The sequence below is a fragment of the Megascapheus bottae genome, chromosome X (assembly GCF_031878675.1).
Source record: "Megascapheus bottae isolate mThoBot1 chromosome X, mThoBot2.hap1, whole genome shotgun sequence".
Taxonomy (NCBI): Eukaryota; Metazoa; Chordata; class Mammalia; order Rodentia; family Geomyidae; genus Megascapheus; species Megascapheus bottae.
In genome coordinates this window covers 12,212,999-12,236,200 of record NC_143547.1, presented here as the reverse complement: position 1 = coordinate 12,236,200, position 23,202 = coordinate 12,212,999, and the positions used below count along the sequence as shown (strand labels likewise).

Genomic DNA, 23,202 nt, shown 5'->3' with positions numbered 1-23,202 from the left:
TGAGAAAACAAATCTGAAAGACTGTTATCTCCAATTACCAGCGAAAAGCAAGGACTACAAGCATAATTTAAGTGGTAGGTCACCAGCTATGAGTGAAAACGCTGAGCAAGTTAAAAGCAAACAAGGCACGCAAGGCTCAAGTTTAGGTCCCAGGACTAGCACAAAAAATGAGACAGAAGACTGTATTAGGAAACTTACAGAAAAAGGAATTAAAATAGTTATTTAACATAAAACATCCACAACTTTATTTATTATAGTAGGATTCAAGTTGAAATGTTACTGAAATACATTTTTTCAAATCTCCAGTTCTCAAAATCTAAAATATTAGAACGATCTCTATTTTTAAGTTACAACATCACATTCATTCTCATACATTGTGATAGGAAATGCCAATTGAAAAGTAACCCAGAGGTAGATTTAGCAATATTTACCTTGCCCTGGGATTATATTCTTGTACAACTAAGTAATACTTCTTAATTTACACAATGGTATTAACACAGTAATAGTACATGATTTTTTTTCTTGACAATGAGCAATACCTTATATGAGCAAAAATCTACTGATTTACAATTTTTTTCAATGCATACTAAGACTGGAACATTCAAACTCTAACATTATTCTGTGATCATTTGACCTAATGATAGTTCTCTTTAGAGTCTGATGGACAAGCAGCCATTCTAGAAACCTAGTTAAATATTTATTTGTCATTTCATGCTTCTAACAACAACAAAAAAACCCAGGACTGGCAACAAATCTAAATTTTGCAGACCAAAACCATTTGACTTTACAAAATGAGCCAACTAGCTCTGCCAACATCACTAAAGTGTCTCACTAAAGCAGAGATAGAACTACAAAAACTTATTTTAATAAGTTAGATGTTCCTAATATAAGCACAGAAATAATATCACCCAATTTCTTCACATTTTCATAAGTCATTAACGTCAAAAGAACTTTGAATTGAAAAATAACAACTCTTAGGATGAATGTTTAATTCTCACATTTCCTCCTTATCCCTTGCCAAGACACATAGTAAAATGAAGTCACAATGTAACAGTGCAATTGTGAGACAAAAATGCAGTAAAAAGATGCTAATTAGGACCAGGGGAAAGATGAAGCTACTTGTAAAAATATGAATTGAAGAATTGTCTCTAGACTTTGCTCATTTTAAAATAAATATAAAGAAGAAAGCAAACCAACCTAGTGAAGTCCATGTAGTATACTATCTATTTAATGTGGCACTTATTTATAATACACATAAAATTACATGTAAATGTATTTTTTTCTGAAATAGGGTCTCTCTCTATAGCCCAAAATAGCCCAGAACGTTCTGTACAGCCCATAATGTCCTGAACACTCACCATCTTCCTCTCTTAGCCTCCTAAATGCTGTATTTAAAGACATGAACTACCACAACTAGACTACAATTTATTCAGACAAAAATGTCTTTGGAATCGTTTGAAGGACTTTGAACATTGGTCTCAGGATTTCCAAAATCTCAGTTTATGTAAAGAATCTTGTCAGCCAGGTGCCAGTGGCTCACCCCTGAGTTTTGAGGCATATGGTTCAAAGTTAGCCTAGGCAAGAATGCCTATGATATTCTCTTTTTTTAAATCTTTTTTTTAATTTAATTTTATTGTCAAGGTGACAGAGGGGTTACAGTTACATAAATAAAGTAGTGAGTAAATTTCTTCTCAAACATTGTTACCTCCTCCCATGTTTTTCTCCCACTTTCCCTCCACCCAACAACTCTCCCCACACCACCAAGTTGTCCAGTTCATTTCTAACATATTGTGAATATCACCTTTACATTGGTTTACCCTTTGTTCTTTGTCACACAATTTTGTTGTTCCCCTTTCTTTCCTTATTTCAAATAAATGTATATAGAATACATCAGGAACCAAAATCAAATATATTGACAAGGAATAAACCATAAAGGAAGAAAAAAGAAAGGGCTGGGAGTTTGCCCTAGTGGTAGAGTGCTTGCCTAGCATGCATGAAGACCTGGGTTCGATTCCTCGGTACCACATACATAGAAAAACACCCGAAATGGTGCTGTGGCTCAAGTGGTAGAGCTCTGGCCTTGAGAAAGACAGTGCCCAGACCCTGAGTTCAAGGCCCAGGACTGGCAGAAAGAAAGAAAGAAAGAAAGAAAGAAAGAAAGAAAGAAAGAAAGAAAGAAAGAAAGAAAGAAGGAAGGAAGGAAGGAAGGAAGGAAGGAAGGAAGGAAGGAAGGAAGGAAGGAAGGAAGGAAGGAAGGAAAGAAAGAAAGAAAGAAAGAAAGAAAGAAAGAAAGAAAGAAAGAAAGAAGGAAAGAAAGAAAGGAAGGAAGGAAGGAAGGAAGGAAGGAAGGAAGGAAGAAAGAAAGGAAAGAAAGAAAGGAAAGAAAAAAAGAAAGAAGAAATAACTTCACATAGTACATTAAAAACAACAATCACAAAGGAAAACCTGTTGTTACCATATCCTGGAGTTCATTTCACTTCACACCATCTTATATGGTCATATGTACATAGCTACTGAGTAATTGTCATCCTCTGCTGGGAAAATACTATTGAAATTCTTATACCCAATTATCCACCAAAAAGCCAGAAGCTGAGCTGTGGCTCAAGTGGTAGAGTACTAGAATTGAGCAAAAAAGCTCAGGGACAGTACCTACGCTCTGATATTATGCCCAAAGACTGGCACACAAAGAATTTGTTATGCAAATCCAGTTCAGTTTTATGATGCTTTCTAGTACAGAGACCTATAGAAACTTAATAAAATTATAAAAGCCACTCAGGCCAGAAATATGTTTTATTTCTGTTTTTAATTTGAGCCTGGTGTTCAAAAAATACACTTGTGGGCTGGGAGTTTGGTCTAATGGTAGTGTACTTGCCTAGCATTCACAAAGACCCGGGTTCGATTCCTCAGTACCATATATATAGAAAAGCTGAAAGTGGTGCTCTGGCTCAAATGGCAGAACACTAGCCTTGAGGAAAAAGCCCAAGGACAATGCTCAGGCCCTGAGTTCAAGTCCTGACTGACAAAAATAATTAATTAAAAGAAAAAAAGAAGAGAGATCTCTTGTTTGCACATCTTGGAGTTCATTTCAATATATATATGTATATGTCTTTTACATATATATGATATACATATTATATACAGATGTATATAATATGCATATTATTTTACGGACTTATTTCCATGTAGACACCAAAAAATACGCTTGTTTCACTGATACAGTTAATACAAAAACAAGGAAATAAAAAAATATGAGAGGAGGAAGAAATAAGATACTTTAAAGGAAAGAAAGAAATTAGGGGATCTGAAGAGGAATAACATGTTCATTTCCTTCTGGGAATTGCTTTTAAAATGGCATGTTATTTTAACTATATTTTAGTAGAGACCAATATAAGGAGGGGGATGTGAAACATATCAATTAAATAGCTATGGAAAATGGAAAAATGATATGACTAGATAAATAGTAGATCATATTTTGGGGGCATACTACTTAAGATGTGCCATTCTAATAGTAAATTTCACAGTATTGGCAATGCTGATTGTAAAATACATGTTCCACTCATCTTCATGTTGAAAAAATATCAAGACCAAAATTTTCACAAGCCCTCAAAGAGGTTTTTAGATGCCATATGGCACATTTACCAGTAAACTGAAAGAGTCAGTATTCAACATTACCTTTCTGACACCATGTTGTAGCAATACTTGAATCTATGTGAAAGAGAAATCATAATGGTAATTTTTTATTTGTCAAGTACACATTGTCTTAAGTACACATTGAACAACATTTGAAAAGAAAATAAAAATGTTCTGGGTCGGGGTATAGAAAATATAAGAAGGGAATATAATGACAGAGTTTTTATAAGAGAAACCAAGAACTATGCTTTTGAATATGTAGATCACCATGTTTCTGTAAACCATTCTTTCCCCATATTTGTATTAAGACAGACCATTCCCATTTCAGTCTTCAAGTTTTTCTTTCTAATTATTTTTCCATCCACCATAATGACTGAAAAAAATTAAACCGATGACTTTAGTAAGGAAACAAAGTTATCCTAAAATTCAAAACAACCCAAAATACAAAGGAAGCAAACAATTCTCATTGAGACACATTAGCTTCTCCTTAATGTCTATATAGTTGAATGGAATCTTTGGTGTCTATCCTCTTCATTTTCCACTCTGCAGTAATAGCTTACCAGTACTCATAACTTGTTCATTCAACCAAAAATTGTGGAAGTGTTTTGTTTTGTTTTGTTTTGTTTTGTTTTGTCAGTTGTGGGGCTTGAACTCCTGGCCTGGGCACTGCCATTGAGCTCTTTTGCTTAGGCTCCTATTCTACCACCGCTCAAAGTTGAGATAAGTGTCTTATGGGGACTTTTCTGACCTGCCTAGCTTGGAACTATGATTCTCAGATCTCAGCCTCCTGAGTACCTAGGATTACAGACGAGAGCCACTAGGGCCCAGCCAAAAATTATTAATGTTACTCAGCACTGACATAGCTAGTCCATATCCAGAATCCATTATGGCTATTGAAGAAACCTGGAAGAAAGAAACCACTGTCATTTTCAGTGAAATACATGAGAACTATGCTAATATCAATCTAAATTCTGCTCAGCTAACAAAGAAATATTGAGATTCTATATTTAGAGACTCTCCAACTTTACTCACTGAACTGCATAAATGATCTTTAGGAGGTTTCAATGTTTTACTCAATAATAGGGTTCATGAGCAGACAGCTTATAATATTTATAGGATATATTTGTTATATTGTATCATTTGTCATTTACTGTATCTGAATCATGCCAAGAAAAAAGTATTCAGTACACTTTGAAATAAAATACAGACCTGAAGCGAAAACACCTTAAAATCACTACATATTATTAATCAGTTAGCATTTTGACATCTTCTTGGGTTTGGTTAGGTCTCTTTCAGACTTTAATCTGATCTAGTGTTACCATTTGAAGTTGCCTGTCTCCTCCTTGAAACCCATATCATTCTTTTTCTTAAACTCCTGGCTTCCTAGGCCATATTTTAGGTTAATTTTTTTTTCTGCTACTCTAGGTACTCTTCACACTAATTTGTGATTTTTCCCATGTTACTCTGTCTTTTTTCATATAAACTGTGGAGCTGTTAGTATCAAGTTTAGAAAAAATAATATGCTGTTATATTATTTGTAGGAACCATGTTAAATGCATACATTCATCTGAGGTAAAATTGCCATCTTTACAATAATGAAACAACCATTCAAGAAAGTAGTATATACATCTAGTAGACTTATCTTACTTCTACAACTCTTCTTATAAGCTTTATAATTTTCCCCATACAGATATTGTACATTATGGACTCAAGTTTATCATTAAGCTTAAATTTTATTTGAGGTGAACACAATATTTTGTTTCATTTTTGTCCATATTATTTTACCTTCACATTAGTTTTTCGTCAGTCATGGGGCATGAACTTATTAGGGCATGGGCACTGTCCCTGAGCACTTTTGCTCAAGAATAGTGCTCTACTACTTTGAGCTACAGTGCCACTTCTGGTTTTTTAGTGGTTAATTAAACATAAGTGTCACATGGGCTGGAATAGATTGAGATCTTAGCTTCCTGAGTAGCTAAGATTACAGGCATGAACCACTGGTGTTTCACTTACTTTCGAATCTTAAGTGCTATTTGCATTTTTTCTTTTATTATATTTCCTCAGATTTTACCAAATAAAACTACTGAGCTTATGTTACTGTATCATTGATAGGTATATTTTCACATGTACTATGAACTTAAGGATAGCCCATGAAATAATCTACAAGCTTCATATCAAAATATTTTAATGAATTTGCTCTGAGTAAAAATACTTTAATTTCAAATTAGATATATATATATATATGTATGCACATACTTTTAATTCCAACTTAATTTTACGGAAATTAATTTAATTAAATTTACTGTAAAGAAAGGCCAAACATACTTTGTAAACTTACGTGTTTTGCCTTCGCTGTTAGCATTTCAGTAGTTCGCTCAGGACTGCAAGTACTAGATATATTATTGATGACAACAAATGATTCTGTGAAGACAATTAAACATTCAGAACAGTAAGACATGAGATAGTTTTCCTCTGGTGGCTTATTTGTTTCCATACTGCTTCTACAATCATATTTATACACATCAGGTACAATACAGAACTGATCTCCTCACCCCAAAGATCATCATCACCTAGCGGCTGCCCATTTTCTCTCAACTTATCCCAGGCACCTATGTTTATCCCAGACACAGAACACATCATCCACCCCCAACTGATCCTCAAATCCAATCAACTCTTCCATTGCAAAGCATTTCTAATTCATCTTTTGCTGTCATCATCTTAAACAAAAATTGTGTTACAACAGTCTGTTCCATTTCAGCACATAAACTCAATGATTTTATTTCAAACATACAGGTTCAACCTTACTCTGTGTTTCTGGGACTAAGTTTTTTTTTCCAGTGTTACTCTATCCAGTAAAACAACATCCAATTTGCATTGGCTCCCTCTATCTCCTCGTTCCCCCTGTCCCCCCACCGAGTTCTCACTATTTGATTCTCTTCACTTCCTGAATACATTTTACTTCAGTGTACCGCTGTTCTAGTGGCACTTCTCACCTGTCTTTTGACTATATCATAGTTTCCTACAGACTGTACTCCCATAACACACCACTAGACCTCCCCATTGAATGTAGGGCCCTGGTCTGTCATCTCTAACCAATTTCTAGACTGTGGAGCACAAGTATCAATCTGCTTAGATCTTGCAGTTGATTTGAATTCTTTACTAATGTGACCTCCGCTATCCACTTCTCAGCCTCCTATGATACTTTTATTTGCCCCTAGAACAAAATATGTCAATTAGCTCCCATATTCGGTTCCTAACCTTGATTTTAGACCATAGATGTTCTCAGATCACTTGATTGTTTATTAAACTGAACAATTAAAGGAAGTTGACACGTTTAAAACAAATGGCCACAATGAAACAATAAGCAGATAATTAAAAAGAACTGCAGTTTTTACTTTTGCATCTCTTCTCATTCAGCCATGAAAATCATTAGGCAAATGCTTTCATTTATAAATATCATAAATGTGCAAATTTTTACTTCAAAATAAGTACTTAAAACAATGCTGCTAATTGAAAACTTAAAATGTCAACAATTGTTAATTGTATTTTATTATTTGAAACAATTAGTGTTTATGCCAAACATTTATGTAAAACAATGAGAAACTCTTCACTTCAAAAATCATTGGGGATTTAATCATGCCTTCAAGAATGTTTGTTGGAAAATTACCCTCAAATACCGTGAAAGCTCTCTGAAATAGCTCTTTGAGTTTTGAGTTACGTGCATTTTCTTCTACTTAAGAATGTTGATAGGCCAGTCACTGGTGCCTCCCACCTTTAATCCTAGCTATTTAGGAAGCCGAGATCTAAGTATTGTGGTTCAAACCAGCCTGGGCAGAAAAGGCTGTGAGAGTTTTATCTCTAATTAGCCACCAAAAAACCCCAGAAGTGGTGCTGTGGCTTATAATGGTAGAGCACTAGTTTTGAGCAAAAAAGCTCAGGGACAGCACTTAGGCCTGAAGTTCAAGCCCTATTGACTGATAAAGAAAATGTCAATTGCTACCGATATTGATGACAATTGCTATTGCCATTAGTGATAAGATTTTTTTTTAATAGCGGAAGGAAAAACATGAGGTTGCATGTCTTGGTATGCTTAGATGGGTATTTATTAGTATTAGCTGGGCAGAATAGAGAAACAAACAGAAAACAGAAGTACAAACTGTTTTAAGTAGAATTCTGTATTTTGAATGATATATTTTCTAAAATTTCAAATGCTTTTTTTCGACTGACAAATTCCATTTCTTCTAAGAGTAATCGAATGCCTTTCAAGTAAGTAATTCTACATAAGTTCTAAGCTTCTGAAAGAATTTTGATGAAAGCCACTATCTCTCAGTGCTCTCTTGGATTAATGGAATCATCTGGACTAGTAAAACCAAGTCGGTTAAAGAGCCAGTCTATTAAACTCAGGCAAATATATTCAGATGAAATCATCATAGTCAAAGCCTAAAGCTTTGGATCCAAATCCAGCCCAAAGTCCTTGAGACAAAGCCAAGAGTGAAAGCCATGGAGACCAGAAAGAAGTATCAAGTCCAGTGAGAGAATCAGGGTCACAGAGATGCATAGATGCAGCCAGAAGCCTGAAGCCAGATGAATTTGAGTATGGTCAAATAGGGGCAAAATCAGCTCTGGCACAATTGCTTTGAGAAAGAACAAGTTCAACTAGACACTGTGCTCTTCTAGTTTGTATCACAGATCAAACATTTATTTAAAAAAAAAACATTTTAGTAATATCTTCCAATATGAGTCACTGCATTTTGATCATCATTAGATATCATAAAGAATAACCTACTAGAAAAAAAGAAAAAATGAGCCTGCCAATAATGGAGAAATTCTCTTTAATGATGATGCCATTATCATTATTATTACTATTACTATTACGCCAGTTGTGGGGCTTGAACTTAAGACCTGGAACACTGTCCTTGGACGCTTTTTACTCAAGGTTAGCACTCTACCACTTGAGCCACAGCACCATTTCCGGCTTTTTCTGAGCATGTGGTACTGAGGAACTGAACCCAGGGCTTCATGCAGGTTAGGTGAGCACTCTACCACTAGGCTACGCTCCCAGCCCTAAAACATTATTTGTAAAACATTATATTGTACTTCATAAATATGTACATTGTGTCAATTAAAATGAATAATTAAATTAAAAATAAAAATGAATTAAGTAGATGATGTGATGCAATCTATTTTATACGAGATTATTGACTAAATTTCTCTATTATTGACTTGTCTTCATGCCCAGAATACAATCATAACAGATGTTTATAAGAAGGACCACTAGGCTCTACAGAATTCTGAAGTACTTTCTTAGTAATTGATGAACAAATTATATTTTGAATGATTTGGAAGTCAAATGCAATCTGTTTCTTAAATGGGAAATTAATTCAATTAAACAGTGTTCTTTTCTACTTATTTGCAATCAAATGAGAGATAGGGTACTTTTCATTGGGAAATTTTACTAATCACACAAAGATCATGTCAGATAACAGAAAGTTTTCTGAGTCAACAAAAATATGCTATCACTGAAAATAAAGAACAATACTAAATTTCAAACTAGAATAAGAATACTTGAATTTTTTATTCTAAGAGATCTTTATTTAAAATTGAATTTGTAAATTTACACTATCCATACTTTAAAAAGTACAAATTATTGCAGGAAACACAATCAAGCTAAAACTAATGAAATTAAATTATGAAATCAGTCTTCTTAGGCACTGGCATTCCCTTAAAAATGTTTTCCACTTATCAGGTTCAATGTGGACAGTGATATAATTTAAAATCTACTATCATTATTACTTTTGTAGTTGTGTAATGGAGGTTTAAAGATGTTGAAACTGTGGCCATTTTACACATGATCAATAAATAAAGGACATATTATATTGTATAGTTAGAAAGTAAGAGACATATATGTCTAGAAGATGTGATTAGACAAAAGTACCTACATTTTTTTAAAGTTTTATTTTATTTTATTGTATAGCGTGGTTACAGTTATATTTACCAGATAGAAGGTGCATTATTTCTCACACATAGATATCCCTTCTCATGTTTTTGTCCCCATTTCCCTCTCCCCATCCCCACCCCTAATCTTTTCCCCCTCCTATTTCAAATAAACAAATAAAGATATATACAATATACAGGTAACAAGGTTAGATACTGTAACAATATGAGATTAACCAAAAGGCAGCACAAGAGAAAAAAACATAGTACATTAAGAACAACAGTTCTTGTTTCCATGTCCTTGAGGTAAATTAACTTGGCCTCATCCTATATGGCCTTATGTATCCAGAGTTGGATCTATTATAATCCTTTGCTAGGAGAGTCCTAGGTTTGTACTAATTATTACAAATAAATAAGGGAAACCATTGAGCCTATGTTCCTTTGGGTCTGGCTTACTTAATATGATTTTTTTCCAAGGCTTTCCATTTCCTTACAAATGGGGCGATGTCATTCTTTCTGATGGCAGCATAGAATTCTATTGTGTATAAATACCACATCTTGTTGATCCAATCATCTACTGAGGGGCATTTGGATTGGTTCCATATATTTGCTATGTACCTACATTTTTGAAAGTCACAATACATCACACATGATTTATAATAAAAATTGGACTTAAGAGAGTTAAATAGAACAAAGAAACCTGTTGTGTTGAAGTTGTTTTAGGAAGAGAGAAAATGGAAAATGATACAGGGGGGAAAATGTACACATTTGTGGAAATGTAATACACAATGAAATTCCTCCCTTGTAAAACTAATGCATGCTAATAAAAATAATTATTTAAAGCTTTAGCCAGGATTTGGAAAGAAATAGCTAGAACCCCTCCTTAAACTTCCATTTAAATCCTAGCATGCCAATTGGTTTGTTTTAGGGTTTGGTCTCATTGGGTTTGTGGTGTTTTACTTACTGTTTTGGGGAGTTTTATTTTTCATATTCTCATTATATAGCCTAGGTTAGCCTTAAAATCAAAATCTTTCTGTCTCTGCCTCCTGAGTGATGGTTTTACAAACATGTGCCTCTCCACACCAGGGTAAGTAAAATTTATTATTATTGTTTTGATCGGTTGTAGAGCTTGAACACAGGGCCTGCACACTGCCCCTGAGCTTTTTTACTCAAGGCTACTGCACCGCTTTTGGCTTTCTGGTCTTTAATTGAAGATAGCAATCTCAGGGACTTTCCTGCCCCAGCTAGGTACAATGCACAATCCTCACGTCTCAAACTTCTGAGAAGGTACGATGACAGGTATGAGTCACTGGTGTCCGCCTTTAAGTGAACATTTTTTAAACCAATAAAGAAGGCACTCTTAACATGATTCAATCTGATGTATTCCTGTATAAAGCATCAGCAAACATAATTATATTTTCTGAATATATTAAACTCTACTGAACTCTACAAAATACCTAATTTGACATTGATACTAAATATGATTCAAGATCATGGATAAAATATTAATTTAGAGAGTATCAATTGCTGTAATGATGTGATTCAAGTAATAACATTTTTATTGAAAACAAGTTTAATGTTTGTTTTCCAAAAATTTCAAAATATCTTGAAATCATTAATCCTACCACCCATGATGTAAACTCTCAAAATCATTCTTTTTTTGTTGTTGGTGTTGTTATTCTTGGTCTTGAGGCTTGAGCTCTGGACACTGCCCCTGAGTTCTTCAGCTCAAGGCTACACCCTACCCTTGAGCCACAGTGCCACTTCCACTTTTCTAGTGGTTTATTGGAGATAAGAGTCTCAGGGTCTTTAGTGTCTGGGCTGGCTTTGAACTGCGATCTTCAGATCTGAGCCTCCTGAGTAGCTAAGATTACAGGTGTGAGCCACGGTGCCCGGCCGCCATTCTTAAATAGGTTAGAATGTAAAACATTTTTAAAAGACTTTAGAGGGTTCTTTCTATTATTCAGTGATTCGGCAGTGACAAAAACAGCCTGCATTGTGGAAAATTACATATTCTATACCATGTATTCAACTTTATAATGTCAAATCAGAAAACATATTTTGTTCGGCTTTCCTATAATAAATGAAATTCCTCCAACATTCCTGTAGTTAGGCAAAATATTAAAAAAATAATTTTCCATTATAAGTAATGAATGAACCAGATGAAAACTATAAAGCATTGGCTGTTCCTTTGGCTCATCTTCACAGTGATACCACAGCTGCTATCCAGCAGCACCACTGTCTTATGCATCAGAGTTGTAGCCACCTGTGATAGCCTGGGATCATTTTATTGCAGTCCTCCATCTGGCTCACTTTTTGTAGATATTGTCCACAGTCAGACAGATGAAATCTCTTGGCCTAATTAACATTCAAAAGTCATTTCATATTTATGAACTTTGAGGTCTCTGAATTTTTCATATCCTAATTGGTCAATTCTTCACTCTAAGCCCAATGCCTCATAGATGTTTGCTAAATAAAGAAATCTTAACATTATGTAAAGAATATCTAAAATACAGGTATGCTAGGAAGCCACAAGTGTTAAAACCCATGAATTTGTTGCTTGGTGAAATGCCTGGTCAAAATCCTGAGGACAATGAGTTTTGTGGTAACATCAGTAGCATACATATGTACATTTTACCTAAAACAGGTTTTCATCCATAGAAAATGTTTATACATACAGAGTTCTCCTCTTGCATGGACCTGAGTTATATATGTTTCTCTTGTCACAATTTAGCTATTTAGCACCAGTCCCAGACAACACCATTCAAAATTCAATGCCTGCAGTGCATTAACTTTGAGAAATTGTGTAACATACAAACTTTGCTGCCAGCTTCCCTTTCAGATTTTGTTAGTAACTGATTCCTAGGCAATTGTTATTAAGCTCACACACAGACAGCAATGTGTACATCTGTGTTGCCTCTTGGTTCCCCTGTGAAAGACACATGTGACAATTTATTAAAAGTAAATGAACAAAAATGTATAAGTGCAATGACAAAATAAAAGAAGTGAATTCAAATAGTTTGTTGATGGATGTATAGAAGTAAAAGCTGTCCGTGGAGATGTTAGCACCACTTCCATTTAAAGAAGCCTAGACAAATTTGGTGAAGGTGAATTTAATGACATGATGGAGGGAAGGAGTTGTGACAAAGAAAAGATGACATGTGTCTCACAGAAAGCAATCTAACACAAAAAAGGAACTCAGAGATAGTTTGTAACATTGAACAAAGAAAGGTAAAATGTTGAAAATGGATCCAATATTAGAAAAGAGCATGACAAAATAGGGAGTTGCTCTGTTTCCTAGGCTATGCAATAGAACAAAGAGAGGACTGTTCAAACTGAAATGATAAATTGTGTGCAAATAACTATAGCTTTTAATTATATGTTATTTTAATTTTTATTTTATTTTATTGTTGGGGTGATGTACAGAGGGGTTACAGTTACATTTATCAGGTAGTGGGTACATTACTTCCTGAATGTTGTTACCCCTTCCCATGTTTTTTCTCTCACTTTTCCTCTTGCTCACCCTTCCCACTTGTCATGTTTTTCTCTTAATTTTAATTTTTAAAAATTTTCCCTTAATTTTTGTCTTTGATTTTAAATATTTCTAATGTCTTCAATTACAGGATACAAAATAGACATTACTTTTGTTTTTCATTTCCATATGAATTTTTTTAATGAAAATAAGAGTTTTAGTATTTGGAAGTTTCAAAGATCATACACAGAATAATCACAACTTCTCATTGATGGTTAAGACCATTTTGAATGATTTTAAATTGCATGATCATTTTTATTCTCCTGAACTGTTGTATAAAGTAAGTACCTCTTATATTTTATTGTGGACCAGAATCAGCTTCCTGATAACAACTAGAAATAATGGACTGTGACAACAGAGAAATAAATTTATCTGGTTGAATGCATTAGAGACTTCCTTTGAAAGAGGAGAGATCCAAGTAAATAAAAGTCCTAGAGAACAGCAGGGCCTTAGTTAGCTAAAAGTGCTCAGGACTTAATTATCAAATGAGTTAATAAGTGAATAACCAGAGAAGGAAGAAAGGAATTGAACTCGTAATTGTCACTGCTATCCATGTTAGGAAAAGCAGTATTTAAAATTATTTTTATGTGATATATGAATCCCAACAAGGCTTTCAATTTGCCCGAATTAGAACATGAAGCAGCTGATGCCCTAACTCATTGCCAACATTAATGTTTGTTTTGTTTGTAGCCATAGAAAACTTGACCAGGGCTAGGCACTGGTGGCTCATGACTGTAATCCTAGCTATTCAGGAGGTTGGTATCTGAAGATGGACATTTGAAGCCAGCCCAGGTAGGAAAGTTTGTGAGTATTTTTTTGTAGGTCATGGGGATTGAACTCTGGCCTGGGCACTGTCCCTGAGCTCTTCAGCTCAAGGCTACAGCCCTAAGCTTGAGCCAAGCCCCACTTCCCGTTTTCTAGAGGTGATTTGGAGATAAGAGTCTCAAAAAATAAAATGAAAAAAAAATCATGGGGCATGATGTAGAATACTTCAAATAATATAAAAACTTAAACATTGAGAAAGTTAGTATCTATGCTGAAACAATCTACTGATCGGAGACTGCTTACACTTGGGTTTTCAGTCATGTTGACAATACCTAAACTAATTTTTCTGGTACTGTTATACTATTTTTAAGTAGCAGGAATTTGTAGTGTAATAGTTTGGCTATTAAAAAAAGTCTCAGGTCCTTTTTGCCTAGGCTGGCTTTGAACCTTGATCCTCAGATCTCAGTCTCCAGAGTAGCTAAGATTACAGGTGTGAGCCACCACACCTGGCTCTGTGAGACATTTGTGTCCAATAAATCACAGAAAAAGGTGGAAGCAGCACAATGGCTCTAGTGGTAGAGGACTAACCTTGAGTTAAAAGGAGCCTGGGGATAGAAACCAGGCCCAGAATTCAAGCCCCAAGAATAACCAAAACAAACAAACAAGCAAGCAAACAAAAAACATTGACTAGAGAGTGTCGGGGTTGACAGAAAATGACAATTTTGAGTTCAGATTTCTGATCTGTGTTCTTATAAAAACAGATATACTGCATTTTGAAGACAGAACTCAGTAGAAAAATACCCGTATGTGAACATAGAAGAATCTTGACCGTTATAGTAGAATATACTATGGTTTTCTTTCCTCTTCTAACTCATTAATGAGGTATATAGCTCTATCCTTTGCTTCTTGCAACAGTACAATGAAGGTAATGATTCTGATGCTCCATATCTGTAGTAATACTTGAGTTCAATATCTCCTTTGTGACTCATCCTCAAGTTCAGAGCCTGAAAGTCAATAATCAACTACTGTGGATAAATGGGTAAATATATAAGTAAAATTAAATTAGTATTGGCAATATAAAGCAATGTTTGGCTAGAAACAAGTAGCTCATGTCTGTAGTCCTGGCTACTTAGGAGGCTGCGATCTTAGGATCACAGTTTTAAAGCCAGCCTGGACAGACAAATCTTAGGGAATCATCTTAAATTAGCCAGTGTAAAGCTAGAAGCAGCTTAAGTGGCAGTGGGACAACTTTGAACAAAATAAGCTACATGAAAGTATGAAGCCTTGAGTTCAAGTCCCAGTACATGCTTGCATACAAACATACATGCATACATATTATACTGAAGAACTTAGTGGTATAAGAAAAAGAAAATACGTAATAATTTTAAAGGGCCCACCACTGGTGTCTAATGCCTGTACTCCTAGCCACTCAGGATGCTGTGATCTGAGGATCTTGGTTCAAAGCTTGCAAGGGCAGGAAAGGCTTTGAGACACTTATCTCAAATTAACCACTAGAAAGCCAGAAGTAGTGCTGTGGATCAAAGTTAAATAGCACTACCCTTGAGCAAAAAGAGCTCAGGGTTGAATGCCAATACCCCCAGTTCAAGGTCCAGAACCATTTTTTAATAAATTGAGAAGGAATAAATGTTAATATACATATATTTACATTTGTGTAAGGATAAATTTAACAATGCCTCAGATATTCATATTAAATGACTTCTCTGTGCGTGTGTGTATATGTGTGTGTGTGTTTGTGTGTGTGTGTGTGCACTCCTCCCGTTCTTGTTTGACTGTTTTGCTTAAAGCTGCTGCTCTACCACTTAAGACACATCTCCATTTCTGGACCTTTGCTGGTTTATTGGATATAAGAGTTTCATGGTCTTTTTTTTTCCAGGATGATTTCAAATTGAACCACAATCCTCAGGTCTCAGCCTCCTCAGTAGTTTGGATTATATGTGTGAGCCATGGGCACCTGGAACTTATATTGCTATCATAATAATTAAGAAATAAAATTATAAAACAGTAAAATAGGAGAACAAAACAGAAATAAATCAAATGAAACATGAATAAAAATTATAATATATTATTGAGGCAAAAAGATCTAACTCAGTGGGGAAGTATACCATGTTCATAATTTGAAGCACTATTAAATGATATTAAATTACCTACAAAAGATCTATAGCCAAATAAATTCCAATTACAATCCCAGGATATGTGGGAATTTGTATAGCACACAAATTGAGTTTCTACCTCATATAGAATTTGTGAAAATATAAAGACTCAAAATATGTACATCTTTTGGAAGTCATAGAATCTGAAGGAATTCTACTTGCTATCAAGATTTGTTAAGTTTTTTGTCTATATGTGATTTATTTTCTTGGTTAAATTTTTGATAATTGAAATATAGTATTTTGTAGTTATCAATTATAGAACAATAGCAAACAATAAGAAGTCTTGGGGAAAAGATGTATTGCTATCTGTGTGATGAGATAGGTAAAACTAAAGAACAATGAGGAAAGTAGTGTTATGACCGGAAATGAAGGTAATAAATTGCAATAAATGGTCAATTATGCCACCACATGGATTATAGGTATAAATGTGAAATGTATAATGAATCTTAGAAAGTACCTTCAATATGTTGCAAAGATATCTTAAAATGGATACATAGGACACTAGCTTTAAAACAGTGGATTGATAAGTTTTTGTATATTCAGAGTAGGATATCCCACTCATATGAAGACATTAGAAAAGAAAAAGATAAGGAACAGTGGAGAAAATATTTGCAGTTCACATCATGAACAAAGGTCTATTTAAGAAATCCTACCAAATCCTATCAAAACCAAGTAGAACTAGAATCTAATGTCCAAATGGGTAACATGATCAGGTTCTTCAAAATTAGGATACCCAAACCATTAACAATTAAACATATGCTTTTCCAATCCTATTAGTAATCAGAAAATGTCATACTCATACATATTCAAACTAGGATAACATCCTAAATCAACTACAATTATAAAATTTGATTTTTAATATTATAGAAAATGGACTAACTGGACTTCAGTACACTGCAGATGGCAGTTTAAATTGGTACACTAAATGTATTTATTAACTCTGAATAGACACATTGTGATCTAGCAATTACATGCCAACATTCATAATGGCATTATTCCTAATAGCAAAAAATAGAGACTGGTAAGAATTCAGGGAGTAACCCCATTTGTAAGGAAATGGAAAGACTTAGAAAAAATCATATTAAGTGAAGTAAGCCAGACTCAAAGGAACATAGGCTCAATGGTTTCCCTCATTTGTCATAAACAGTAGAAACCTTGGGCTCTCCTAGCAGAGATTTACAATAGAACAAAACCTAGATACATAAGGCCATATAGTATGATGCTAAATGAAAGGACCTCCAGGATATAGAAACAAAAGCCATACAGTGAGTGATTGTTGTCCTTAATGTACTGTGTTATCTCTGGTCTCTTTTGCTGTCCCTTAGTTATCTCATATTGTTACAGTATTTCATCTTGTTATCTGATATATTGTATATATATGTTTTTGGTTATTTGAAGTCAGATAGGGAAGGGGGGCAAAAAAAATGAGGGGCGTGGGTGGGGAGGAGGGAAATGGGGACCAAGACATGAGAAAGGGTATCAATGATGTGAAGTAATGCACCTTTTATCTGGTGAATATAATGTAACCCTTCTATCAATTATAATTACAATAAAACATATGGGAAAAAAGAATTCAGAGAGTAATTAATTTAATGTGAAGCTACATAGTAAAGAAGATGCTTAAACTACTTCCATATGCAACATCCTAGATGAATCATACAAACAAAAAGTTGAACAAAGAAAGCCAAATACAATGTATGTAGTGTACATCTATTGTTTGATCCCTTTACAAAATCTTCAAAAATAAAACAAACTATAGTGTTGAGACTATGCTTATATGTTAGTGAGGACAGATGGGCTGGTGATAAAGGGATAAAATGGCAGGTCTCTGGGGGTGCTTGTAAATTACTATTTCTCTGTTCACTGTTGAGTAAGACACACATTTTCTTTTGAATATTTCCAAGACCATTTGTTAAAATACATGTTTATGAGTTGATTGCTTTTTAATTGTTAATAAAAACAATTTGCAAAACATATCAATAGTATAAATAGGTATGTGATATACCGAAAATAACACTTTTTTAAAATTGTCTTCTCTTTATGGAATAGAACAGTAATTGGAAGTTATTCTAATATGAATAAATTTGGCACAACAAATACTACTTGATGACTAGTTCCTATATTTACTTGAAAGTAAAAAGGCTCCATTAATTTTAATTATATTTCAAAAAATCAGATTTTCCACTAAATCAAACTGGTCTCCCTGATTTGCAGAATTAAATTTTGATACATCTGGGTATTTCTACAGATCATTAACGGTGAATGGGACTAACTTTGGCAAAATGTAAATACTTTATCTATAAATGCTATAAAATCATGTTCATATTCTTACTCTTTTCCCTAAGTTACTCTAATTCCTAGATCTTTGATTATCTTTCTGTGAACATTATTTTTATGTCAGAAACTTTAACATTCAATTGAAAAACCAATGTATATTCTCTGCCAATAAGCATCTGAGTGATGATGGATGATTTACTTTATCATACCTGACCTCCATTTTCTCCAGTGTAAAATAATTAAACTTTCATTTGCTAATGTTTAAGAAAACTATACATAATTTTAGCAACTATAGAGATTCTTCTTTTCTTTTTGCCAGTACCAGGGTTTGGACTCAAAAACTTTAGTCTTGCTTGACTTTCTTGCTCACAGCTAGTCCTCTACTACTTGAGCCTTCTCTTCAATTCTGCAGCGTGGCAGATGTGAACTGTGTCTCCAGATCTCAGCCTCATCAATAGCTAGGATTATAGGTGTGAACCACTGGTGTCCAGCTGGCCTTTGCATGTGGGTGTGTGTGTGTGTGTGTGTGTGTGTGTGTGTGTGTGTGTGTGTGTGTGTGTTCTGAGCTTGGACACTGTATTTGAGCATCTTTTTGCTTACAGAACAACCACTAGAGCCACAACTCCACTTCTGCAATTTTGGGGAGGTAGGAGGGGGAGGCAGTTAATTGGAGATAATAGTCTCGTGGACTTTCTAGCCCAAGCTGACTTTCAACTGTGGTCCTCAGACCTCAGCCTCCTGAGTAGCTAAGATCACAGATATGAGACAGTGGCACCCAGTGTTTGACTCTATAGTCATTGCAATGATTTGCACCGAATCAGGAGTGGTTTAACCCAACTTTCCTGACTGAAAGAATCTCAGGAAAACTGAACAAGTCTCTATACAAAGTCCCAAGGGATTCTCCCTAGTATCAGAGCAAACAAGTGAATTTGGCAGACAATGTAGATAAACAGCTCACTAATAAGGACATACCACTGATTTCAGCAGAACCGAGGAACGTAGCAACTAACAGTATCTAGAATTTTTCAGCTAGGCTAGTTTACCTTGATTTCTTTGTACATTACTGATTTCTAGCTAACATCACTTCTGTCTCCCACAGAAGTCTAGGCCAAACTGACCCTTAGATCTACATCCTGGTTATCAAAACTAGACTATATGCATCCTCACTTCTCAGCAAATGTGATTTAAATGTCATTATTCTCAATAATTATGTTTTTATAGCTTTTTGAGAACTACTACCACTGGTACAAAATTGAAACTGACACCTTCTGTCTGGACAATGTGTCCACTCAATTTGACACTCAATGTGATTTCAGTTAGCTTCATTATTATGACCAAAAGAATGTAAAACATTCCCTAGTTTATTTAGGATTTATTTTCCTCTCTTGATTATACCTCTCTCCCAAAGACTTGATTTTTAAAATTTATTTTAAATAAAGCCACTTGACTTAGAATCTCTAAGAATATAAACAATTATGACAGTTCTCTTATATTCTCTTCTCTTTAGAAGATAATACATTTTTGTGCCCATCCTGAATTTGCTTATAGCTAGCACTTTACCACCTGAGAGACACAGCTCCACTTCTGGCTTATTGGTGGTTAATTAGACTTTCCTTCCTGAACTGACTTCAAATCTTGATCCTCATATGACTTCAAATCTTGATCCTCATATCTCAGCTTTCTGAGTAGCTATGATTACAGGCTTGACCAACAAGCGCCTGGGCTAAAGGTTAACAAGATCCTCTCTTTCCATTGATCTTTCTCATTAGTGAAGCTTTATTTCTGTTTAGTTTCCAAAATCTGTATTTTTCAGCCTAGTGCTTTATTAGCAGTCCAGTGTATGAGCTACTTGATTGTGTTAATTGATATAAAATGTATTTTATAGACAGTATTAAAATCTTATAGAACAGTTTATGTATGCAATTGCATTTAGCAAATTCTGTGTTTTCTTTCTCATTCCAGCATTGACACTAAACCAGAGCATCTCCTAAATATATTGCTGTAATTAATCATTCCATTCCATTTTTTTTGTGGGTCATAGGGCTTGAGCTCAGAGCCTGGGTACTGTCTCTGAGCTATTCAGCCCAAGGATACTGCCCTACCCTTGAGCCAAGCCCCACTTCCCATTTTCTAGAGGTTATTTGGACATAAGAGTCACAGGTCCTTTTGTGCCCAGGCTGGCTTTGAACATTGATGCTCAGATCTCACCCTCCTGAGTAGCTAGGATAACAGCCATGAGCCACTGTGCCCGGCTCATTCTATCCCATTTTAATACAAAACCATTGCTACTTGGCAGCCTTCATTTTAGCTGCTTTTTTCAGTCAAAATGGACTGCATGGTTAAGGTAGAACAAGATATTACATAGGTCAATTATTGACCAAGATTGCCCTTTAAAAACTAGGAAGAGGGGACAGGAGCATATCCTAGTGGTAGGGTGCTTGCCTAGAATGCATGAAGCCTTGGGTTTGATTCCTCTGTACCACAATACACAGAAAAAGCTAGAAGTATTCCTGTGGCTCAAATGGTAGAGCACTAGACTTGAGAAAGCCTAGGGATAGTGCATAGGCCCTTAGTTCAAGCCCCAGGACTGGCAAAAAGAAAAAGAAAAGAAAACTAGGCAAGGGGCCGGGAGTTTGGCCTAGTGGTAGAGTGCTTGCCTAGCATGCACAAAGGCCTGGGTTCGATTCCTCAGTACCACATACATAGAAAAAAGCCGGAGTGGTGCTGAGGCTCAAGTGGTAGAGCTCTAGCCTTGAGAAAGTCCAAGGACAGTGCTCAGGCCCTGAGCTCATGCCCAGGACTGGCAAAAATAAAAAGAAAGAAAGAAAACTAGGCAGGGTACAGGGCCAAGAGTTCATACTGATTTTTCCAACTATCTTCTGCCTTTACTTATATATAATGTAATGATATTTCACAGTACACTAAATACCTCATTTTTCCTTCTAGAGTTACAATGTATTGCTAGTATCTACTCTGTGTGTGTGTGTGTGTGTGTGTGTGTGTGTGTGTTCATGTGCACATGCTGGATGTTGATGCTGGTGATTGATCTCAGGGCCTAGGATCTCAAGGCTAGCACTCTACCACTTGAGCCACAGCTCCACTTCTGGATCTTTGCTGGTTAATTGAAAATAAGGTTCTCACAAACTTCCCTGCCCAGGATGGTTTTGAACCATGATCCTCAGATCTCAGCCTCCTGAGTAGCTAAGATTACAAGTATGCACCACTGGCATCCAACCAGTTGTTCACTTATATATATTATACAATATATTGTATGTGATTCAATTGTACAGATCATCTCTCCAGAAAAAAATATCTATTTTATAGCGGTTTTTGTTATTTTAATCTGTGACCATATGCTCCTGAAATCTCTAAACTATACAAATCTAGATCATCTTTTGTGTTAATTTTACCTCAGCCTAGCCTTTCTAGAAAGGAAAAAATTCAAACTTATCCTGGAGGAAGAACAAAATTTTAAAGTCATACAGCAAAGTTTTAAGGTTCTGTGTAAAATCATCTACTTTTCATCCCCAAGAGCCAAAGTACTTGCTTGAAATTTTACAATTGAGACACACAATTTTAGCAGAAATCCCAATTCCACCAATCTAAATAAATGATACATGAATGAAGAGCCAAATAATTTGGGAATTATTAAATAAATATTGCAGATTATTAAATCAATATGCTCAATTGGGACAGCACTTGCATAGCAACTGTGAGTCTCAGAATTCAAGAACCTCAGTTTCACCAAAGCACTTCCCACACATTTACAATAACTATTCTCCATGACTGCACCTCCATGAGTCAACTCATAAAATGTAATGTCATGATTGATTACAGCACATTTCATTGGAATTCTAGGACAGCTTTCAATTACACTGGCACATTTCTTGAGTTTTTAAGGCTCCCTGAAATGAATTCTGAATACCTAGGAAACTACTTCTATAGGAAAACATATTGTTGATACAATCTAGGCTTCTAGGATCCCATCAACAAGATATGAGAAGGAATATTGGGATTGCTTAGAGAATGTAGAAAATAAATTATATTATTAGTTACAACAATTTACCTAAATAAGTTCAAAATTTAGCAAGTCTCCAGAATCCCAAAATGATCATATATACAGCAGTTCACATAAAAACTCATTTACCATATCAACAAAATTAACTAAATTATATAGCTGATTTTGTCATTAATTTGTCTACCACACAAATCCTTTCTAGATGTCTCTGGAGAATTTCCTACCTGAAAATTAGCTAGGATATGTGTGGACCGGTGTCTCATACATTTTAAATTTCTCTGTATACTGAATTTTAAATTCTTTCCATTATGATGGCTCACCCTTATCAACTCATTGCTCTAAGAATTAGGCTACTTGAGGGCCAGGCAGAATAACAAGGGAAAAAGAGGAAAGCCACACCCCATGCTTTTCACAGACCCAATTTTGGTTCCAAAACTTATCATATCGAGAGGAACATAATAAGAAATGCAACTGTGAAACTAAAAATCCCTTAAGGGTTCCTTAATTTTGGAGAAAATATGCCTTGGATTTCCTCATCTGAATGCTTTCTGTCATAATTAACTTGACAAAAGTGACTCCTAACATTCGTAGTGTAATTCCACACTTTCTTGTCAAAGATATATCTCACAAGTGAGCACACACACACACACACACACACACACACACACACACCCCAAAATCCTGTGCATCAGCAAATTTTTAAAAGATGTACAATGATACATTCAAATTAGTAATTATATAGAATAGCCTCAAAGAACAGGTATTTTGTTGACTTCGGCTAACTGTTAAATTTGTTCCCCCTCCTCCTGTTTAAATCTGAACTTTGTAGACATGACCTGAATTTCTCTTACATTCTCTAAACATTGTTTAATCTT

The 23,202-nt window shown here is 35.0% G+C and overlaps 1 long non-coding RNA gene across 1 annotated transcript in view; it reads right to left on the bottom strand.

Moving 5' to 3' along the window:
• Positions 1-5,977: 5,977 nt before the first annotated feature.
• Positions 5,978-23,202, bottom strand: part of LOC150040485 (uncharacterized) — a 33,124-nt gene continuing 15,899 nt past the window's right edge. The window contains exon 3 of the long non-coding RNA XR_016533762.1: positions 5,978-6,051. This is a non-coding gene — a long non-coding RNA (uncharacterized LOC150040485). The remainder of the gene's footprint in view (positions 6,052-23,202) is intronic.